Source organism: Pteropus vampyrus, unplaced genomic scaffold (assembly GCF_000151845.1).
Source record: "Pteropus vampyrus isolate Shadow unplaced genomic scaffold, Pvam_2.0 Scaffold38, whole genome shotgun sequence".
Taxonomy (NCBI): Eukaryota; Metazoa; Chordata; class Mammalia; order Chiroptera; family Pteropodidae; genus Pteropus; species Pteropus vampyrus.
In genome coordinates this window covers 8,257,616-8,266,439 of record NW_011888819.1, presented here as the reverse complement: position 1 = coordinate 8,266,439, position 8,824 = coordinate 8,257,616, and positions in this window count along the sequence as shown.

Here is an 8,824-nt window from a genome sequence, read left to right as displayed (position 1 = left end):
TAGCTCAAAAAGTATTTTATTGTTGGTAAGGAGTGCTGAAGGATTGGGTTAAAATCTTTTTGAGACTGTTTACCTTGGTTTCAATACAAAAGTTTGTTATTTAATTTTTTTCAATACTATTACACAAAAGTCATTTCATAAACTTGTTTGGCATCCTAATGTCACCGTCTTTTTTTTTTTGCTTCATGTATTTTTATGATGTAAAATTACTTAATATTACTTATTACTTAATAAATTATTTAATGTTATTTCACAGTATATTTAAGTGTTTAAAAACAGGAGTTTTTAAAGAGGTCAAAAACAATAAAAATATGGAAGGAAATAAAGAAAATTAAAAATTAACGAAATGATAAAGGGCTGAAGGAGACATCGTATTTTTACCTACTTAACCCCAAATAAACTTTACGGCAAAGAAAAGAAACTAACTCAATCAGAAATAAAACATCTATCTAATCACTACTAAAATGTAATGGTCACTATAATAATAATAATTGTTGTAAATAAGCTCACTTAGAGATATTTAAGTCAATGGGACAAACAGAATATCTACATAGTTTCTAAGTATAGCGTCATGATATTTATCAGTTACAAAGGGAAGAACATTGATGGTATAGTGGAGAAACTCCGAAGACCAAGTGATCAATTAACAACATCATTAGTAATAACATATTAACATTAAGTACTCTCTGATAAGATGCACTGAGGACATTGCACCATTTTGTGACATTCCTGTAAAAATACATATAACATCAATTTAATCATAACAAATATCAGAAAAACAAATTAAGAGACATTCCAAGGAAAAAAAAAAGACTTACTAGTACTTTCTGAAAGAGTCAAGATTATGAAAGTCAAAGAAAGACTGAGAATCTGGTACAGATAGGAAGAAATGAAGGAGACACAACTAAATGCAGTGTGCGGTCCTATAACAGAAGACTATCAGGAAAAAAAAAAAGATTGAAATTTAAATAAGATCTTATGTTTAGTTAATATTACTGCAAAAATGAACTTTTTGTACACTCTAACAATTGTACTGTGGGTATGTTAACTTTAGGAAAGATTAGGTGGAGGATGTAAGTAAACTTTATACTGTTATTTTTTCAATTTCTCTCTAAGTTTAAAATTATTTCAAAAAAAAAATGTTTGGTCCCTAGTCTATTCATAGGAGTTAGCAATTCTCAATGAATCTACTATATTGAATTTTATTTTTACAAAATAAAATAAAACAATAAAATGAAGCAATAGATAGATTTTGTATGTGACTAGATGATTGTGGTTTAATAACTTTTTAAAATCCCACCAAATTTGCTCATGAACATTAACAGAGCAACCATATAACAAATGAAAAAAAAAAAACAAATAAAAACCAACAAAAACTAAAACCATGATAACATTGTTAATAAATTTGATGATAAATTATTTCTATACCTCCTGATCCAGAATATAAACATGTGGAGTAAAGAAACTGACACCAGCAAGACCTAGCCAAGGCAAACAGAGGGAAGGAAGCAGCTAGTGTAATGGTCCTCAACTTAAGCCAGAGAACCTAGAAATTGCCTACAGGTACTTACCCATTCCTCTCCTGGCCAAAAAAAATTGGAAGTGAAATCTTCAGCAAATGAATCTGAAAAAGACAATCAAAATTTAGAAAAAGATTGCACAGCTTCTAATCTACAAGTGATGCCAAAATCAATGTGGAAAACATAAAGGGTGCTAGGGGTGAGGTGTGTTTAACAACCTCAAAATATCCAACAAAAAATTATTTCCCAAGAGGAGTGAGACTCATGCTAGAAAAAATCTGCTGAGAGTACACTGGAAATTGAACTGAGCGTACTGGAAATAAAGACAAGAAGAGAGAAGATATGGAAAGGATGTAGAAGATGCAGAGAATTCATTATTACTTCTTCTTCTTTTTTTTATTTTTACAATAAGAACTATGGTTCATAGCATGTGCATGGAGGAGCACAGAAATTCTTTGTTTAAAAGCTGAAAGGTGCTTCAAGAACTTGAGAATGGACCCTGATGGCTTCCTAGTTCCTGGTTTCAATTCCATTTTGAGATTCTACTGCATATCTCCTCTTGTATTCCCTGAGATTACATTTAATTCCTTTGCTGAAACATCTGGAATTTTGCTCAAATTCATTTAAGTTTATTTGTATTATCTGTAAACAAGAAATAGAATCATTAGGATACATAGCTAAGTAGCACAGACATTAAGAAAAAGATTGATCTTAAAATTTATCTTCCTTTTTTTTTTTCTTATAACCACCAGAGGATATGAATGGGTTTGGGTTATTTATCATCACCTAATGTTTATATTATTTTTCTTATTTTAGAGCAAACATTCCTATTATTTTTCTTAAAAAATATTCTCAGTTGGAAAGTAGGATTTGAATATACATCATTTCTGTGACATTTCTGTGACAGTCTTCATTAAAAGGACAATATGGATTCAATTTACTTTTATGAGATTTTTGAGATAACCATTAACTAATATGGTGATATTCAGAAAAGAAATCCACTGGAATTTCAGAGGTCTATATTGAAAATAATATGCTCTCTTTTGGGTATCCAGAAGGTTTTACAGCATTATATAGTTTCGACTTATTTTTTGGTGCTAGTATTGACTACATTTATTTTTAAATGTGATCATTCGTGAAATCACACACATATGTTTAAATAAATATACACACGCCAATGTTTATATATCATTTAGTTCTTTTTCTATTCTGTGATTATTTTTTTTAACTTAAAGTTCTTCGTAACCCTCTGAAATTCTAAAGTTGAAATCTTTTGAATAAAATCTTTAGAACTCTGTATCAGTATCATTGTGAAAGGCAAGAACAGTACAGGCTAAGGACAGCCTATATCTTGAAATAACACCTTTGACTAAGTGTATAGAGATTTCAGGACCTTATGATAAAAGTCGTTAGAATGATACAGATTCTTGATTACTTTTGTTTAAAAAAAAGCTTTGAGAGTATCCCACTTAGTGTTTTTGGCCAACACATTTGATTAGCTTGGAGTTAATCAGCTCTATCTTCATTCTTCTACTAAGGTAAAATTGTTTTGGAGTTTCTTTTCTATAAAGGACATTGATATCAATGGCAGTTCATTTTCTCCTGGGATACTCTTGCAATTTTGCTGTGCTAAATGCTTCCACTAAGCACTTAGTGAAGGCTGAGGTCACCTCTCTTGTTTAAGAAGAAAAATTGCAACTCTTTAACTCAAAGTTTCCCAAAGTGCAGTATAAATCGTAATTAAAAGCTGGAATTAATTTCTTAAATGACATAAAAGTTTTAGTCTCCTTATCCATTCCTGTTGTTTGGTTAGGTAAATATTAATTTGAAACAATATATTATGACCCAAAAGACATTCATTTTGCTCCATAATGTCTTATAAAACATAGTGATACAGTAAAAAAAATTATATTTCTTTCTGTTGTCCAGAGACAATGCCACGTAAAAATATCTTCTATGAAAGTAATTGTAACCTCATTGCCAATGTGAGTTTTCGGTAATAGATAGTCTAATATTAAGTAGGATAGCTAATTTGTTGATAGCTCTGCATAGCAGTGCTGCTATCATAGGTGTTTATAATGTTCTTCTAAACTTATGAAATCTACATCCTGCTCAGTATTCCACGTGCATGGCATATTAAAGTTCTACATTCCTAAGTTCATATGTTGATTTGATCATATGATACTTTTGTTTTTTGGGGAATGACTTTTAATTTCTTAAATGAAAATAAAAAAACAAAGCTTCCTGTCAGAGAAATGATTAAATAAGACACTGTGAAATAACTTTGCTGTGCAGTAAAGAGCAGGTATTGAATTAGTTCAAGTTACCTTTACTTCCACAACTATACACAATAAGACATGTAGAGATTAAGACTGTTCTTTTTTGTCAAGAAAGCGATTCTTTATAAAGTCTTGATAATTAGAAAATAATTTTTAAAATGTCTTCCAAGAGTTGAACTGTTAAATTAATACAGTTATATCACATTAAACATATTTTAAAATAAAACAGCTGTCAGGCAATTGGTGTGATTTTTTATATGTTTGAAGTAATTAATATATATAAAAATAAATGTTCATAGGGAAAAAGAAACTTTCATACACTGCTGGTGGGAATGTAAATTGAAAAACAATTTATGGAAAACAATATGGAATTACCTCAGAAAATAGAGAAGAGAATTACCATATGACCTAGCAATTCCTCTTCTGGGTATCTACCCAAAAAGTTTGAATACTTTTTTCTGTAAAGATATATGAACCCCAATGTTCATTGCAGCACTATTCATGGTGGCCAAGACTTAGAAACAACTGAAGTATTCATCGTTAGACGATTGGATAAAGAAATTATGGCTCATATTTACAAAGGAATATTACTCAGCCATTAAAAAAAATGAAATCCTAGCATTTGCAACGACATGGATAGACCTAGAGGTTATTATGCTGAGTGAATTAAGTCAGACAGAGAAAGATAAATACCATATGATTTCACTTATATGTGGAATCTAAGGAACAAAAAGAGCTCATCAAAAACAGACTCCCAGATATAGTGGACAATTTGGTGATGGACAGAAGGGAGAGGGTTTAGGGGGCTGGGAGAATGGCAGAGGGAATGCAGTTAGCATTAATATGATGGCTAAGTGGAGGGCCAGGGGAGGGAAGGACCAGTTGTGGGGATAGTTTTATGAACTATATAGATGTCTAACCAATGTACTGTATACTTGAAACTAATTTAAATAAATAAATTTTAAAACTATATCTACCTATAATTTCCCAATTTGTCTATTTTTTCTTGTTTTTGTCAGGTTTGCTTCATATAATTCGAAGCTATGCAATTAGGTGGATGCAGGTATTGTGTACCTTCCTGGTGGACTGACTTATTTAAGGAAATGTTCTTCTGCATATCTAGTAATTCTCCTAATCTTCAACTCTGCTTTGCCTTCTTTTATTATAATAACTCTATTTCCTTTGGGATAGTGTATTAGTTTTCTATTGCTGCTATAATAAATTGTCATGTACTTAGTGGTTTAAAACAATACAAATTTATCCCACTTATAGTTCTGGAGGCTGGATATCTAAAAGCAGTTGCACTGGGTTAAAATCAAGGTATTGACTAGAAGGGTTGAAGAGGATGACAGTTTTCTTACCTTTTATAATTTTATAATCCTCTGGTGGTTCTTGGCTCCTAGTCCCTTTGTGATATCACTGCAACCTCTTGCTTCTGTCATCACATCTTCTACTCTCTTTCTGATTTTTCTGATTCACTTTTATAAGGACCCTTTGATTACATCAGGGCCACCTGGAAAATTCAGGATAACCTTCCCATCTCAAAATCTTTAACTTAATCACATCTGCAACATCCCTTTTGCCATATAAGGTAACACATGTTCCAGAGATTAGGACAGGGACATCTTGGTTGAGAGGTTGGGGAGCATTATTCAGTCTGCCACAGTTAGTGTTACATGGTACATCTCTTTCCATTTTGTTACTTTTAACATTTTTATGTTATATTTATGGTGTGGATCTTAAGAATATTATTTATTTTGTGTATTTTTAATGTGCTATTATTGTGACATATATTTTTAATAAACTTAATTTTTGTTTTCTGTCATTTTACTTGTTCTATGTTATTTTTCTCATTTCCTTGCCTTCTTTGGGATTACTTGTTTTTATTATTCATCTTCCTTTCACAGTGTGTTAATTATCACTTTCTTTATGGCTCATTTAGTTATTACCTAGAAATTGTGACATGCCCCATTTAGTCACTAAAGTCTAATATCATTTAGCACTTCTACCGTTTATTGAAAAGTGCATGATCTATTTCACCTTAAAACTGCATACATTTTAATGTATATTTTATTTCTATATGTATTTTAACCTCTATAGAACTTTACTTTATATAGTCTGCAATAGTTTATATTTTCCATATGTTTACTTCATCTCTTTATATTTATTGCTCTTTATATTTCCATGCTTCCATTTGACATCATTTTTCTTTCCTTTCTGTTTTCTTAACTTCAGGCCTGCTACTGACCAATTCTCTCTCTTTTTGATAGAAAATATTTCAAAATTTTCTTCATCTCTGAAAGGTTTTTTTTTTTCTTTTGTGCATATGGTGTTCTAGGTAGGCAGTTATTTTTTCTTTCAGCAGTTTGATGACATTGCATCATTTTCTTTTGCCTTTACTTCTATATTTAAGTACTAAGTCATCAGTTTTATTATTTTTTCTTTGAAAATAATATGACTTTATTTTCTGGGTTTCTCATAAGATTTATATTCATTAGGTTTACTATTATGGGTCTAAGTGTGTTTGTTCTTTGTATTTATTCAGACTGGTTTAAAAATGAGCTCCTAAAATCAGTTATTTATTGTCTTTCATCAGTTTTTAAAAATTCTCAGCCTTTATTTCTTCAGTTATTTATCTTCTGCCAGGTATACTATCTTCTTGAACTTCAGTTATAAGTATAATCCTTAATATGGTAGTTAAAAAGGGACTTGGCAATCATTTTAATAAATTTGAAATTTGGCTTTTCAATTTACTAGGTCTGATATTAGGTTATCATTCACCTGTCAGTTTCCTCATTTGTAAAAATAAGATAATTCTACTCATATCATATGATTGAAGTGAATTTTAAAGGAGAAATATAAGCAAAGCATTTAGGATACATCATTTATTTTCTAAATAGTATACTTTCTTGTAGTTTTTTTGTGTGCCATACAGGCTAAAAATAAATTGCTCTGACCAGCATCTTCACCTAGTGCGTTCTTGTTGCCCTTTGTTCTGTGACACATGTAGTCCAATTGTCTTTACAATTTATCTGAACTGTATGCTACATATCTCTACATAAGTAAACTTTCTTCTAACACATGAGCTTATAAACTATGATTATACTTTCTAGATTTTCTTCATCAAAGCAAAAAGTCAGGGAAGGAGATCAAGGAAGTACTGGAAGATTACAGAAAGGGGACAGATGAGTACATTTTCAATGGGCTAGCACATTTTCTCTGATGGCTGAGAATTTGCTGACGGTTGGTCTGAAGTGTCTGAGTCATTTAATAGACATAAACTAATTACTACTATCAATGAGTAAATACTTTAAACAAAGCTTTTGACTGAATAATAATATCATTGATCATTCCTATAATAAAAACTTGACATTGAATAAAAGAACAAATACAAATAATTAAGAATATTATTGCTGCATACACAACAAATAATCTTTTTTATATTCATAACAAATTATTTATTTTAAAGAAAATGTGTGATTGCTAAAGCCAATTAAAATTTAGTATCTCCAATTAAACTAAATGTATAATGATATTGCAAAAGCTATTGTAGAATTATTCTTTTAATTGTATGACTGCTTTTTTAGTCATTAACCTATATGTTCATTATACATGCCTATGAATAAAAACAAGTAAAACATTTCTTTTTTGGTTTTGTGATGATAATTGGGGTTTAATGGAAAAAAATATAGAAAGATCCTTTTATTCTCAACAGATTTTTAAAGTCTTTTTCCTCCCTATTCTGTGCCTAAGTACAAAGAAAATGTGGGAAGTTTTGGTTCTACTAAGTTGGTTAGATTGGTTTTGGAATATTTTTTTTTCTACTAAGTGTTAAAAAGTTCAAAAAGAAAAGACAGTTTTCCAATGTGTTTGTACTGTGGATTTTATATATTAAACAAACAAACAAACAACAATGGGAACTACTTCCCTAAATTGGTTACTTTAAGAGCACACACAAAAAAATTAAGCTGTTTTTTAGTCAAATATTTTATGTTTTGATTAAAATGTTTTCTGTAAATGTAAGGCAGGAAAACCAAAGACAAAGAAAATTATATCAATAAATCAAGGCATTAAACACAAAGAAAATTATCTCTGAAGAAAGTTGTTTTAATTAAGACGATACCTTTGTAAGTTCTAGGCGTTCAATGAGAAATATGGTTTTGCAATACTGATATTTCTAAAAAAAATCTCTTCTTGATTTTACATTATCATTATTTATATCTTTTTACATAATGACATTCTAAGTAAGATTCTTCATTAACAAGCTATATTTTTATATTTTTAGTTGAATTTTCGGTCCTATTAAATCTGTAGTTTTCTCTAAATCATTCAGTGTCACAGCTGGTTCTCATTTAGCGCTCAGGAAATCTAACCTTGACATTTTAAAATGTAAATAAATATGTGTGTGTGTGTACATTTTTAATAATGTGATACACCAGGCAAAAAAAGTAAACCCAAGCTTTGATTCAATGTACACATGCTTAGGTATAATATGACTTCCTGGGATTGCTGTTGTGTTCTATTTAGTATTCACAATTTTCTGACTTGGCTTGCTAAGAATCGATTTTATCAAACTGACAATAAATTTAATTTTGGATATTACTTTTATACCTATCCACTTACAAATTTCATTTTTGTTAGTTTATTTATATTTTAGTTTATTTTAAAAATGGAAGCAAATTTAAATATGGTGTTCATTAAAATAGTGGATTTAGATAAAACAAACAAGAAATCGCAAAGCTAGAAAGGTCATCTAGTAAAACTCTTACTTCACATGATTTTAGAATGTGTTCTTATCATCTCCCTTAACTGAACTTTTGTTAAGTCATAGTCATCCATATGACTATGGATCTTGGAAAAGTCGACCCTTTATATGCTCCTCAATTACATGTTCTCTCCAGTAGAAATAATTGAGGAGCATATAAGGGGTCGATTTTTCCAAGATCATAGAGGAATTACTTCTTAGCCATGGTTTTTATACTTTATTCCAAAGTCATAAAAAACTCTACTTTAACAAAGATCATC